The sequence below is a fragment of the Felis catus genome, chromosome E1 (assembly GCF_018350175.1).
Source record: "Felis catus isolate Fca126 chromosome E1, F.catus_Fca126_mat1.0, whole genome shotgun sequence".
In the NCBI taxonomy this organism is placed as follows: domain Eukaryota; kingdom Metazoa; phylum Chordata; class Mammalia; order Carnivora; family Felidae; genus Felis; species Felis catus.
In genome coordinates this window covers 180520-194372 of record NC_058381.1, presented here as the reverse complement: position 1 = coordinate 194372, position 13853 = coordinate 180520, and the positions used below count along the sequence as shown (strand labels likewise).

Sequence of the window (13853 nt, the reverse complement as noted above, 5' to 3'; positions counted from 1 at the left end):
GCCACTGCATTTCAGGTCTCTTTATTACGACAGCAAGCCGTGCCCCCAAAGGATGCACTGTGGTTGCACATTCACCTGTGGCTCTAACACAGCGACACCTGTGCTCGTTCTGTCTGCTCAGCACCATCCTTTCACCAGGGTGCTGCTCCCACCCAGCCCCGAGGTTCTGTGAAGTGATGGACCCACCCTGCCCGGGCGCAGGCAGGTGGCCCAGGTCTGACTGGTCGTGGTTCCCCATCCTGTTCGGGGTTGTAATTTCACGGGTTGGGCATGAGACCCAACTGTAGTCCTCCCATTAGACTCTCAGTATGGTGAGAGAGAGTCTTTGTCATTATTGTGCATTGTGGCGGGAGAGGGAAACCAACCCCAAGCAGAAACAGAGGCAATCAGAGAGAGGGGAGGAGGAAGCCCAACAATGGCGTCTCAGCCCCTGGATCTAGCTGTACCTGCAGCACCTTTAGATGTAAGTGACCCACGATTGTGAGCTGAACTTCTGTCACTTGCAACCAAGAGTCCCATCTCCTTCCCTAATGATAAACACGTTTGGGAGTGATTTTATATAAGCATCGTGCTAAGTGTGTATATAAAGTCTGGACATACCCCTTAAAATAGTAATTCATTTTTGTTAATGTTTATTATTTATTTTGAGAGAGAGCATAAGTAGGGAAGAGGGGCAGAGGGAGGGAGAGAATCCCAAGCAGGCTCTACGCTCAGTGGAGTGCCCAATTTGGGGCTTATTCCTATGACCCTGGGACCGTGACCTGAGCAGAGATCCAGAGTCAGATGCTTAACCGACTTAGCACCCAGGCACCCATAGAATAGTAATTCTTAGTCTGGAGAGAGTTTGGAGGCTCTATCCAGATGGAATCGATGGGGTTTTGAATTGTGCAGGTCTGCTTAGATGTTGATTTTTTTAAAAGTTTTTTTTGTATGGATTTTTAAAAAACCATACCATACAGTCCTGTAAATATGCTTTCTCTTATGATTTCCTCAACGACACTTTCCTTTCTCTGACTTACTTTATTGTAAGAATTCAGCATATGATGCATACAATGTGCAAAATACGTACTAATCGACTGTTGATGTGACCAGTAAGGCTTCTGCTCAAAAATAGCTATTAGTGGGGCACCTGGGTGGCTCAGTCGGTTGAGCGTCCGACTTCAACTCAGGTCATGATCTCACGGTCCGTGGGTTTGAGCCCCGCATCGGGCTCTGTGCTGACAGCTCGGAGCCCGGAGCCTGTTTCAGATTCTGTGTCTCCCTCTCTCTCTGACCCTCCCCTGTTCATGCTTGTGTCTCTCTCTGTCTCAAAAATAAATAAACATTAAAAAAAATTAAAAAAAATAGCTATTAATGGTTAGGTTTGGGGGACCCAGTCATAAGTTATTCATAGATTTTTGACTGCGTGGGGGGTCAGTGCCCTAACCCTCACATTGTTTGAGAACATATCAACATTGGTACATGTAACAGATCATCATTTTTGGAAGGAATAAAACTAAAGGAGAACCAATGTTTAGCAGAAAAGCCCCCAAACCCCGTCAAACCAGAGAGTGAATAGGCATTAGCCTGAAATGCACAGCTGACACATAATCCCACCAGATGTTGACGGGAGACAGATGGTTACTGTTCTTGTGTCTTTTGTGTAAGTTTTGACAGATGTATACACCTGTGAGACCACCTCCATGATCCAGGACATTTCCTTCACCCCCAGAGTCTCCTCATGTCCATTCAACGTAACCCCCTCACCCCATGCCAGACAAGTACACATCTGCTTTCCCTCCCTGGCCACCAGCTTTCCCTGTTCTTGACTTCGGGGTCGTGGGATGGGACAGTCACTCTCTGCAGGACATCTGAACTTCACTGTGATGCGGGGGGACGCACATCAGCGATTTGCTCATGTCCATGTGGCCTCTCATATGTACGGTCCTACCTCTTGTTTCTTCATTCACTAGTGGGTACACATTGGGTGGTTTCCATGTTTGTGATGGTTGTAAATCAATGCCTTTAACAGTGGTTAGTGTGAGTTTAGAAGAAAAACGGATGCATATTATTTTCTGAAAAAAGTAAAGTATGCTCATACCACACATAGAAATTAGAATAAAGATAAAGAAGCAGTATTTCTTCAGAGTCCCCACTACTCAGTTGTAACCACCAGGCTATTTTGCTGTGTTTCTTCCCAAACTGTGTCATGTGCGTGTATGCATGTATGTATGTACATAAAATCGTGGAATTTGGGAAAGTACAGCAAATGTAATTTTGGTTCTTGTCTTTTGTAATGAACATGGTTGTCTTAGTGTGGGTTTTCCAGGGAAGCATAACATATATTTATCACAAGGAATTGGCTCACAAAGTTATGGAGGCTGGGAGTCCCCTGACGTGCAGCCTGCCTGCTGCAGACCCAGGAGCTGGTGGTGGGGGTCAGAGCCCGGGCCGGGAGGCCGGAGAGCGCATGCACAGCAGGTGCACGTTCTGGTCCGGGGGCAGAGAACACCGGGTCCCGCTCAGCAGCCAGGCGGAGAGGGGTTTACTACCCTTTCTGCTGTATTCAGGCCTCAGTGCACTGGACGAGGCCCACCCTCACTAGGGAGGGCAGATTCAGGTGTGAACCTCACCCAGAAGCACCTCACAGATGCACCTAGAATGCTGTTTGGCACACAGAGAGATTGATTTCAGGACAAATCATTTACACAGATAGCCATGTGGAAGGTATTCTGTTGCTAATCCACCTTCTCAAAGACGGATTTTGTCTGTAAACTTCAGACCCAGAAAATTGACTGTTGTGCCAACATGAGACGATTATCTGTCCTCCCTGAAGCAGAGTGCTGTTTCTCTGGAGCCCCGCCTCGCTGTGTGCCTGTGCTGGACGCCGTGTGCACAGTGAACCTAGAGGCCCCCAGAGGAGACCGCCAGGAGCCTCATGCAGACGCACAGGAACAGAGGCGAGGCAGTGTGGCACTGTGTCCAGAAGGGGCCGGTGGGGCCCTGACCAGAGAAGCCTCCAGGCCTTCCTCCCCTCTGCTGTGGTGCAGGGGGCAGAGCTCACAGGCTCGCTGGGAAGTGCTCTTGCAGAGCATGGGACGGGGGCTTGCAGCATGAGAGAAGGAAGCTAGTTCTGAAAGCCTCAGTCTCCTCCCTGTGCCTTCACAGTGGGAGACCGAACATTCACGCAGCCTTGTGCCCACTGGGAAGAAACATCACCACGTAGACCCCCTTCCACTTCTGCACAGGGCACACACTGTCTCTTGTTTCGCTGCTTCTCAAGGGCATCCGGGCTCCTGGAGAATCTCTCAGGACTGCATTGTGGGAGCACCTTGCGAAGCTCAGAGCCCTCAGGCAGTGGCACCTGCCCTTCCACGCATGCTGTGCTGCCTGTGATGCTTGAGCCCTGCATGCTGCCCACATCCAGGAAGTTTGAGGACTTTGCCCAGACCAGGTTGGGGAGGGGAGCCGCACCACCATGCCATTTGGCCTGGGCCCTGGAGAACCCCCCCCCCCCAACCCCTGCCTCACCATCTGCATGTTCTGTGGGATGTTGGTGTAGGGGGCACCCTGGCTCTGGGTGACACACCCCAAGACAGTAGAGAGCAGGGTCTGGCTTAGGCTGGGGCCTGACCCCGAGTCCAGGCAGTGCAGAGCCTTGCCCAAGGGGCTGCATGAGCCCCTCAGTCTTCTCCTCATGGGGACAGGGGGCATTTATTTGTGCACCTCCTCTGCCCTCAGTGAGTAGTGAGCCCAAGTTCAAGATGCCCACAGATCAGGTGTCTGTGAGAGCATGTTTCCTGGCTCCCAGAAAGCACCTCTTTGCCATGTCCTCACTTGGTGGAGGGGTGAGCGAGCTTTGTGGGGTCTCTTGTAAGGGCCCCACTCCCATCCATGGAGGATCCATCCTCCTGACCTAAGCACCTCCCATAGGCCCCTCTCCTAACATCATCATCTTGGGTGCTGGGATTCTAACACGAGCTTGGGGGGCACACGACCCTTCAGACCACAGAGGTATGGCATCTCCAGCCTCACTCCCAGCTGCCTCATGAAGGAGTCTCCACCTTCCACAGACACTGCCTTCGGAAGTCCCAGAGGAACCTGTCCTCTGTTCCCTGCAGTCATGTCTTCAAAGCCACAACCTTCCTCATAGCCTCTCTGTTGGGGGTCAAGCTGCTGCGCTGGCATATATTTCGGGTACAATGTAGGCCAGGCGTTCATCTGAGCACTCAGGGCTGTGCAGGTATGCTGTGACCAGGAACCCTTGTCTCCATGCCTGTGTGATGGAGCCAGTGTGTGCCATTTGACCTGGGCCCTTCCGGTTGTGGGACTTCTGGTCAGACTTGAGCCCTGGTCCCCACAAGCAGGAAAGGCTAATGTGACAGTGAGACTGGGCACGTTAATGTTTGCACCCCCGGGATCAGGTAATGTGCTCCTTCTGTCTCATACCCTCTGCTTCTCACTGTGCCATTCGAATTTACTTAAAGAGCCGTGTGATTCCAGCATACTAGTTTGGTCGATGAGCCTGCGTGGTCCATGACCTCTGGGGTAGCTTGTCCGGCAATACACCTGGAGGAGAGAAAGCCGTGTCTTCACCACCTCCTTCAGCTGCAGCTCCTCCCAGTGCTCCAGAGGTGGAAGGAGACTTCCTGCCTGCCTTCAAGGGACTGATTATGGAGACAACTGGCCCCAGCAAACAAACCCTGTGTTCTCCTTCTGTGAGTCGGACACGAGGTCTAGGCTGGCCCAGAAACAACAGTTCCTCATGGTCACCAGCCTCAGGAGATTAAATGTCACCTGGTGTGTAGAGCTGTGGCCTCTGTAAGATCAAATGTTGTAACTCAAACAAGAGTTAGGCACAGTCCGTTGCTCACATGTGTGCATGTGACCATGTGACATGTGCATGGGTAACCCAGACATCCAGGAGGCCCTAAGTAGCCATACGACGTCCAGACAGTCACCGTGATGGCATGACTTTGCATGCAGGGGCAGCCCTCAGGCACCACCTCCTGACTGCGTGCTCTCTTCTCTGCTGTGCTCTAAAAAGTGAAGCTGCAGGATGGCTGGAACATAGACCATGGAAGGTAGGAGGTGGTTGCTCTTGAGGAGAGGCATGCTGGCCGCAGTGACACGAGCAAGAGATGGGGAAACCGTGAGTAGCAGATCCAAGAAATAAAAAAGCCAGTAGATGCGTAAGGGGGTGTCAGGGCTGCTTCCTTGGGAACCTCATTGCTTTACTGTTCAATGAGCCATGCAGACATGTGTGCCAAAGCCCCAGTGGGACCTGGGATCGCCCAGGCATCTCTACCGTGTGCTCGTCAGCCATAACTCAAGCTTGTATCCTTCTCACCTTCTGAGGATCAAGGGTATCGTTGGTCCTTGCAAAGTACACCCTATGTCTTCACAAGTTTGCAAACATCACAGTTTGCAAAGGGATTACACTGGGGACCTGGATTCCCGATGCAGTACTTTCTGATTTCAAGATGCTTATTCATTGGCAACCTGGTGAATTCTGTAAATAGGGCCCATGTTTGTTAATTCAGCTGCATCAAAGATAAGATCTAATAAGGTCCTTTCATAATACATTAGTTGACATAAAATCCAATTAGATATTTCTGAAAATCTTGAGTTGACAGAGAAGGCTGCCCCCACCAGTGAGTTTTCCAGAAAACGAGCCCTGACTCATGGAGCAGCAACTCAAAGATTCATCTTGTAGTTGAGACCCTCCTGTAAGCTCCCCTCCCATGGCTTGTGTCAGGTCTCCTGCTGCTGCCAAGCGGGGATCAGCCCCAGGGTTGGCCTTCTGTCCATGACATTGTACTTGGCCTCAGCACAAGCAGATGGACTGCTGGCATGGAGGCTGGAACCGGGAACTGACAGCATCTGATCCCAGGTGTAATTTCTAAGGGGGATCCAGTGTGCAGACCAGAGCCACCAGGTACACGGGGCTGGTGTAGAGAGATGTCCATGGTTTTGGAACAACTCCTAGAAGCTCCCATCCCACCACCTCCTGCCACCAGGAGATACTGAGAGATTCTATTACCAGGTGAGTGAGGGGCATCAGCCCAGGGACACGGAGGGCAGCAAGTTGTCCCCATCTCTGACTGCTCTCCACTGTGGGCCCATCCATGGCATCATCAAGACATCTTTGGCCTCAACCACTGTTTCAGGAAAACGCTTGAAAAAGCCAATTTCAGCATTTATTTCCAAGCTTCCAAGACACATCTGAGGAAGGAAAGATCAACAACAATGCAAAGACAGCCTCTTAGCCCAGCCCTGCTCACCAGCCCTGAGCTCCAGGGGTCCAGGGGTCCAGAGGGAAGGACTCATAGGGTTGGGGAAGACAGACTTCTCAGCGTTTACTCCAAAGGGGTGTCACTTTCTTGGTTTATCCTCCTCCAGCCTGAAGATATCCAACAGAATATGTGGGCTTTCTGGAAACTTGAGGGCTGTAGTGGGTGGTGCAGACATTCTAAGCCTGTGTTTTTGAGGGAAGATGCCACATGGTTAAGACTCCAGGCCTGGGTGCTCTGGGGATGGGCCGGCTGTAGAAGTGTTCAGAGGTCATGGCGATGCTCAGGGCTCTGTGGTCAGTGGTGGGCCTGGGGTCAGTGGGCCCCCTGCAATGCCCTTCCTGCTCTCCATTCTGCTCCATTGGTCTTTCTGTCTCTTAGCCCATAGCATACTGTTGGTTACTGTAGCTTTGTAATATAGTTTCAGATCAGGGAATGTGATGCCTCCCGGTTTGTTCTTCTTTATACAGATACTTTGGTTATTCATGGTCCTCTGTGGTTTCATACACCTTTTAGGATTTTTCTAGTTCTAGTGCAAAATGGTACTAGAATGTTAATCAGGAGGGATTACATTGCATCTGTACATCACTTTGGGTAAAATGGACAGTTCTATAATATTCATCTTTATAATCCAGGAACACATAATATCTTTCCATTTCTTCATCAATGTCTTATTTCCATGGTATAGGTTTTCCATGTCTGTGGTAAGGTTTTTTCCCAATTGTTTTCTTAACTTCTGTTGATGGTCCATTATGAGTTTGTCCAATGTAATGATTTTTGTATCTTGATTTTGTATCCTACAATTTCACTGAGTTTGTTTATTTGTTTTAACTTTTGTTGTTGTTGTTGTTGTTGTTTGGTGGAGTGATGTGGTGGAAGATGGGAACTCAAAATGGCATGTTTCTACCATATCCTAGATCATCCACAACATCTACAGCATAGCGGCCACTAATATAATTCTACCACAGTGTCCTTTAGTAATATGTTGCATCTTGTGAGCTGTGTCCAAGTGGGGTTTGGCCTCCATCACGAAGTTTGATGTGTTCTACGCTTTTCTGGTATGTTACTAATATAGTTGTTTTGAGAAGTAATGCAGTTTCCATGAATTTCCAACATATAGAAAGTCTGCAGTAGCGGTAGAAATACTCTTTATCGCTACACTCAGCTTCACCAGCTGTCATTTTACACAGTTGCCACTTCTTATGCCATATTTGTTGTTTTTTTTTTACTCAAAACAGGACACCTTCCCCAGGAACTGTCATAGAACTCTCAAACAGGGAAATCATTACGGTTTTCTCATTATAATCTAATCCAGAGGCCACTTCAACTGTCATCACCTGCCCGAACTCTGTGACAATGACTCCTCCTGTTGTGACCCCCTTTACTGTTCTTGAGACTTTCACTCACTTCATAACCATGATTGATCTAAAGATCACAGAGGTCTGGGCAGCCTTTTCTGTGTGGCTTCTGTAATTTAGTATGTTTTCAATCTTCGTTCATGTTGTGACATGTTTTACTACTTCAGTCATGACTTTAATTGTGGTTCAACTTACAAAACATAATAGTGACCATTTAAAAGATTTTTTAAAAAGTTTTTTAAATGTTTTTTTATTTTTAGAGGGAGGGAGGGAGGGAGAGAGAGAGAGAGAGAGACAGAATCTGAAGCAGGCCCCAGGCTTTGAGCTGTTGGCACAGAGCCCAATGCAAGGCTCGAACCCACAAACTGTGAGATCATGACCTGAACCGAAGTTGGGCACTTAACTGGCTGAGCTACTCAGGCGCCCCTAAAAGATTTTAAGTCTACAGTTGTATGCCACTAAATATATTCCCATTGTGCACACATCACCACATTCCACCTTGAGAATGTTTAAATTTTGACGAAGGGAAAGTCTGTGTATACTAAACATTAACTCCCCATTCCCCTTTCCCCTCTGCCTGGCAACCATATTTTACTTTTTGTACGTGAATTTGATTATTTTGGATACCCCAAACAAGTAGAATCTTGTAATATTCTTTTCTGTGATTGGATTATTACCCTTGCATAGTGAATTCACGATTCATCCATATTGTGATATGAATCAGCACTTTAGTCCTTTGCATGGATGGATACTATTCCATTGTGTATACACCACCCATTCACCTTTCAACGGACACTTTGGTCAGCTTAGCCTTTTGATTATTGTGCATGATGGTGCTACGAATTGGGGGAAAGAAATACAGAGTGAGTCCCTGCTTTCAAATACTTGGGGTATATACCCTGAAGTATATCAATTAATTCTATTTTTAAGATTTTGAGGAACTCCCATTAAGTTTTCCTCAGTAGCTGCACAAATTTATTTCACTTCTTGATATGTTGGAAGAATATTTCAGTTTATGGATCTATCCCATGTTATATATTCATTTACCCTTTGTGGCATGTTTGCATATTTTGTACTGTTTTCCAATTGTGAATAGTATTGCTATGAATATTTATGTTGGCTTTGGTTATGATTATGGTTCTGGTTCATGATGTGTGGATCATGGTATATGGTTTATAGATTGTGGCTTTAGGATTCTATTGTTTAATGGTGTATGGTTTTGGGTTTATGGCATATGGCTTTTTGGTCACACACCCTTATGATTTGGGTGTTTTCGTGTGAGGAGGTGGGAAGAAGAGTGTTATTGGGTTTGAGACGAAATATTTTTTGTGGGTAAGTGGATGAGGGGGTTAGCTGGTGGGTGTTTATGGGGGGAGGGTTTAGGAGGTTCAGTGGATGCTGTGTGGGACAGCTAGTGGGTCCAGAATTTGGAGGTGATGGTTTAAGGGTGGGTGAGTGAAGGTTTGAGAGGGTTTGAGAGGTTTTGAGTGAGGGTTGTTGAGGTGGCAAGGGGATGACAGTATTGGGTGTGGGTTTAGAAGGTTTGGGGGATGACTGCTTATTAGTTGAGTGATTAGAAGGATCAGGTGGTAATGGTTTAGGGAATGAGGGTTTGTTTAGGAAATGAGGACAGGAGTTAGGTGGAGCCTTGAGTCATTGGAGATAATGGTTAATGTGTTTAGGCTGGGGTGGTGGAAGATCCAAAGAGAATGCAGTTGTCCAGAGGACTCATTAGGGAGAGCACTAGACTGAGTAACAGGTTTGTGGGTTCCAACCTAGAGGTAGAAGACCTTGAGAGCTAGGGGTTTAGCATCAGGGTACATTCTGAATTCAGATATGTGGTTTGCAAGTATTTTCTCCCAGTTTGTGGCTTGTCTTTTGGTTCTTTGAACACAGTTTATCAGGGTAGAAGTTTTAATTTTATAAAGACCGTGTTATCAATTTTTCTCTTTTTTGGATTGGTATTTGTGTCTGTACTTTTTTTTTTAACGTTTATTTATTTTGAGAGATTGGCGATGTCTGCATAGAGCCCAATGTAGGGCCGATCTCACCAATCATGAGACCATGACCTGAGTGGAAGTCAAGAGGCATTTAACCGACTGAGCCACCTAAGTGCCCCTTGTGTTTGCATTTTATTCCTTCCTTCCTTCCTTCCTTCCTTCCTTCCTTCCTTCCTTCCTTCCTTTCTTCCTTTATTTTTTCGTGCAAAACGGTGATTTTATTAAAGCACGGGAACAGGACCTGTGGACAGGAAGAGCTGCTCCGGGACCATGAGGAGAGACTGGTTATATACTTTGGGGAGGTAAAGTCCAGGGGAAGTTTCCAGTGAGATTTTCATATGCTAAAGAAGACTCACAGGATATTGGAGGCCTAGCTATTGTCAAGCTAAGGTTGTTCTTCCCCCTAGCAAAGCATTAGCATTAAGACAGTAGGGAGTTCCTGGACAAACATTTTACTCTGCCTGCCTCAAGTATTTGCCAACGGGATGCAGGTTATAAGGAAATTTAATTTTATCTGCCATTTCCTTCTGCCTTTGTTTTCAATATCATTCCCCACTGAGCAATTTTGACCCTTAAAATCTTTCAGGTTCCTTCTGTAACTTCTTCCTGCTGAGTAGGGGTGTAGAGATGTCCCTACCTATGGATCAACATTGGTCAGTTGGGGAAGGTATCTATATATAAGAGTTACCACAGGCAGAGGCAGCCAATCCAAAGTAGACAACATATATGAACCTCCTTGAGTAGAAACGATCCTCTGTCTCCTAGAAGTTATGGCAGTGAAGGAGGCTTGGCACCAGGCAGGAAGACACGGGAAAAGACAACAAAATAAGGCTCATATTATGGGAAAGAGAAGCCTAAATATATATAAAAAAAACCACACAAACCCTTGGTAATTTTCCTTCAGTCCATTACTGTCATTTGAAGAGGGATTTGAGGCCTTCCACTGGTTCACAGGAATAAGAAGGCATGTCAGCTTGCATACTAGATTCCTATGAGGAAGGTTCAGGTTTAATTCTTGATATGTGAGTCCATGAAGGATGACCTTCTAATTTTACTACAGTGGGAGTACATAATACAACCCGGTAAGGGGGGTTAAAACCCCTGCTGTATTAGACTTCCAATCCTTTAAATGCATCATGTCTCCTGGGTTTATATGGGGTGGGTTTCTAGTAACTGTCAGATCAGGTTCAGGAAGGCTATGACTTGTATATTCATTTAGAGACATCAATTAACCCAGCCTCAAGTGAATAATTAAGAAAGCCACTTTGGTCTATCTATTGATAGGTCTACAGTGAGAAAACACTTTCCATATGCAGTTATTGGAGGAGTCCATCCCATTTTTAGTTGTTTAAACAATCATATGCCCATGGGGTCCTGTTACTATCTGCACAGAATAACAAGCAAGAAGATTGTCCATATCTGTGCTATTGTGACAATTTTTTTCAAGTGTATCTCAAGTTGTCCAGCTTAGGCAAACAACATTTATAGACTATCAGAACGAGAATTTTACATCCACAAAGGTGCATTATTGAAACAGTTTTTCTCTCTAAAAACCCTTATTTACAGAGGAAGCCAAATCAAGACTAGTTTGTTTGTAAAACAAGTCCAGTTTTCACATATGTGGCTTAATTATTTACATAAGCTCAGCAAGACTAGTGATCATATAGATCTTTGAAAGTTCGTTTTGCTGGAACCTTTCATAAGGAACCTCTAGACTGAAATTTTAGTAGCCTCTCTAGGCCAGAAGCCAAGCCAAGTACTTGCTGTCAGACCTGCCGTCAATACCTGCAGATTTCAGCAGATTCGTCTTCATGAGGTCCCCAAAGTATCCTGAGGTTCCTGCACCTGCCAGGAAGTGACATTCTTAATGCACCTGGTAAGGCTACTGGGAACTCTGTAAGCAAGGTACCCGGCCAACATTTCCAAGGGGTTTTATTGGTGTCATGCTCCATAGTCAATCTTAGTTCATTACAGATGTTACCATTCTGGCCAGGGTGGTAACTTCCAGTCATAAGGCAGGTTTCTCCTCCCCATAGAGTAGCCACGGTTGAGAGGATGGCAGCCTGAGCGATCAACATGAAAGTGTTCCAATAAGACAATACTTCTCAAAAGGCCCTGAAATGAGGGTAAAGTAAGGAAAGAGTACTCATCAAGTTTTCACTGGCTCTGAGTCCAGATGAAAAGACTCATTGCCCCACACGAGGGGCGCCATATAAATGATGAGGCTTTTAGGATGATAGTGGGGTTCGCCGGGTCCGGAGCCCACGACCAAGAAAGAATTCTTCAAGACATCTTTGGTGGAAAAAGGTGGTTTTATTAAAGCAGAGGGACAGGACCAGTGGTCAGGAATAGCTGCCCCTTGTGTTTGCATTTTAAATTTATCTACAGTTTCCAGTGAATTTTGCTGTAGCTTGTAAAGTTTGTGTGTACATTTAATTTCATACGGTTTCCAATTAATTGATTCTTAACTATTTTTGGCGAAGTTGGGGAAAGTGGGCTCCACTTCAGTTCCAGTTTCCAAAATGTAATTGATTCAGCGGGCGGCCAAGAGAGGGCGCTGCCTCCTCGGACCTGTGAGCCCAGCGTGTCCTGCACTACCTCCACCACCTGCAGGGGGCGTCCGAGCCCCGCTCCCCGACGCCGGCGCGCGCACGCGCATTCAGCCCGCCTCCTGCGGAACAGGAGCTCCGCTTCTTCAGGACCCGCTGTGGGGACTTCCGGGGGATGTGGGGCCGCGGCCACAGAGACTGGAACGGGTCTCCTCAGGACCCGCTGTTGAGGCTTCCGGGCACGTGGGCCCACGTCCACACCGACAAGAACCTGGTCTCCTCAGGACCCGCCGCGGAAGGAGCAGGTGGGGAGAAAACGAGGCCGGGGGAGGAGGAGCTTCCGGAGCGGGGTTGCTTCCACGTTTGGGCTGCTGGGAAGAGGCTGCTATGAACCCGGGAACAGGAATGTCGGCTCAAGGCTTCGCTTTCAATTTCCGGGCGTGTGTGCAGAGGTGGAGTCTGTGTTAGCTTCCTGAGGAGCCACTTACTGTTCCCTGCGGCCGCGCCGTGTTACTTCATTCGGTGTTCAGGGGACCCAGCGGGGAAGGGGCCCGGCGCGGCTTCGTGCGCGGTGACACTGTGTCCCCCACGGGGCTGTGCGCGCGGCCGTCGGGTCTTCCCGCTCCGGGCTCCGGGGCCGCGCGTCCGTGTTCCTGCCCCGCACCGACTCGGTTCCCGCCGCGTCCTCACGCGGTTCGTGGTCCGGGAGCAGGTGCCGGGGCGGTGCTCGCGCTCCCGCCGCTCTGGCCGCACGGGGTCCGTCCCGCCTCCGCGTGCGGGTCGGGGCGTCTGTTCCGTGTCTGCGACGGCGTCGTGGGGAGTTCGGTGCGACGGCCCCGCATCTGCAGGTCGCTCCGGGCAGGACGGACGTGGTTACAGGGTCGGTTCCTTCACCTCCAGGAGCGCAGAGTAGCTTTCCGTCCCCGTGCGTCTTCCTGCGTTTCTGCCCCCAGTGTCCTGTCCTCAGAGAGCAGGTCTGTCACCTCCTTGCTTAGATACCCCCGCCCTTCGTTCCTTGTGATGCGGTTGTAAATGGGACCGTCTCTTACTTTCTCTTTCCGACGGGTCGTCGGGAGTGTGTCGATGTGCACGTGGTGTTTGTGTGTTGGATCTCGTGTCCTGCCAGTGCGCTTACTGATTAGTTCCGTTTACCTTACATATAACACCACCGGTTTCTACCAGCAAAAATGGGTTTATTTGGAAAGAAGAGAGTTATTTGTCCTGCAGCCTGTTTCCCTCAGCATAAAGACTTGCAAGGTTCAGTCCGTGTCGTGGCAGGTGTCAGAATTCCCGCCCTTGGGGAGGCCGAGCCTATTCCGTCGCGTAGAGACCGCCTCGTGTTTATTTATTCGTCTGGCCTCGGTCGCTCGGGTTGCTTCCACGTTTGGGCTGCTGGGAAGAGGCTGCCATGAACCCGGGAACAGGAATGTCAGCTCAAGGCTTCGCTTTCAATTTCCGGGCGTGTGTGCAGAGGTGGAGTCTGTGTTAGCTTCCTGAGGAGCCACGTACTGTTCCCTGCGGCCGCGCCGTGTTACTTCATTCCTTTACGGGACGGAATAATATTGCTGTTCGTGGGTCTGCCCCAGTTTGTTTATCCGTTAACCCACCGAGGGGTATTTGCGTAGTTTCTACCATTGGGCTACTGTGAGCAGTGCTGCTGTGTATGTTTGTGCA

At 48.4% G+C, this 13853-nt stretch overlaps 1 long non-coding RNA gene across 1 annotated transcript in view; it reads left to right on the top strand.

Annotated features, from left to right (window-relative positions):
* Positions 1-12032: 12032 nt before the first annotated feature.
* LOC109494136 overlaps positions 12033-13853 on the top strand; it is a 45485-nt gene continuing 43664 nt past the window's right edge. The window contains exon 1 of the long non-coding RNA XR_006589412.1: positions 12033-12484. This is a non-coding gene — a long non-coding RNA (uncharacterized LOC109494136). The remainder of the gene's footprint in view (positions 12485-13853) is intronic.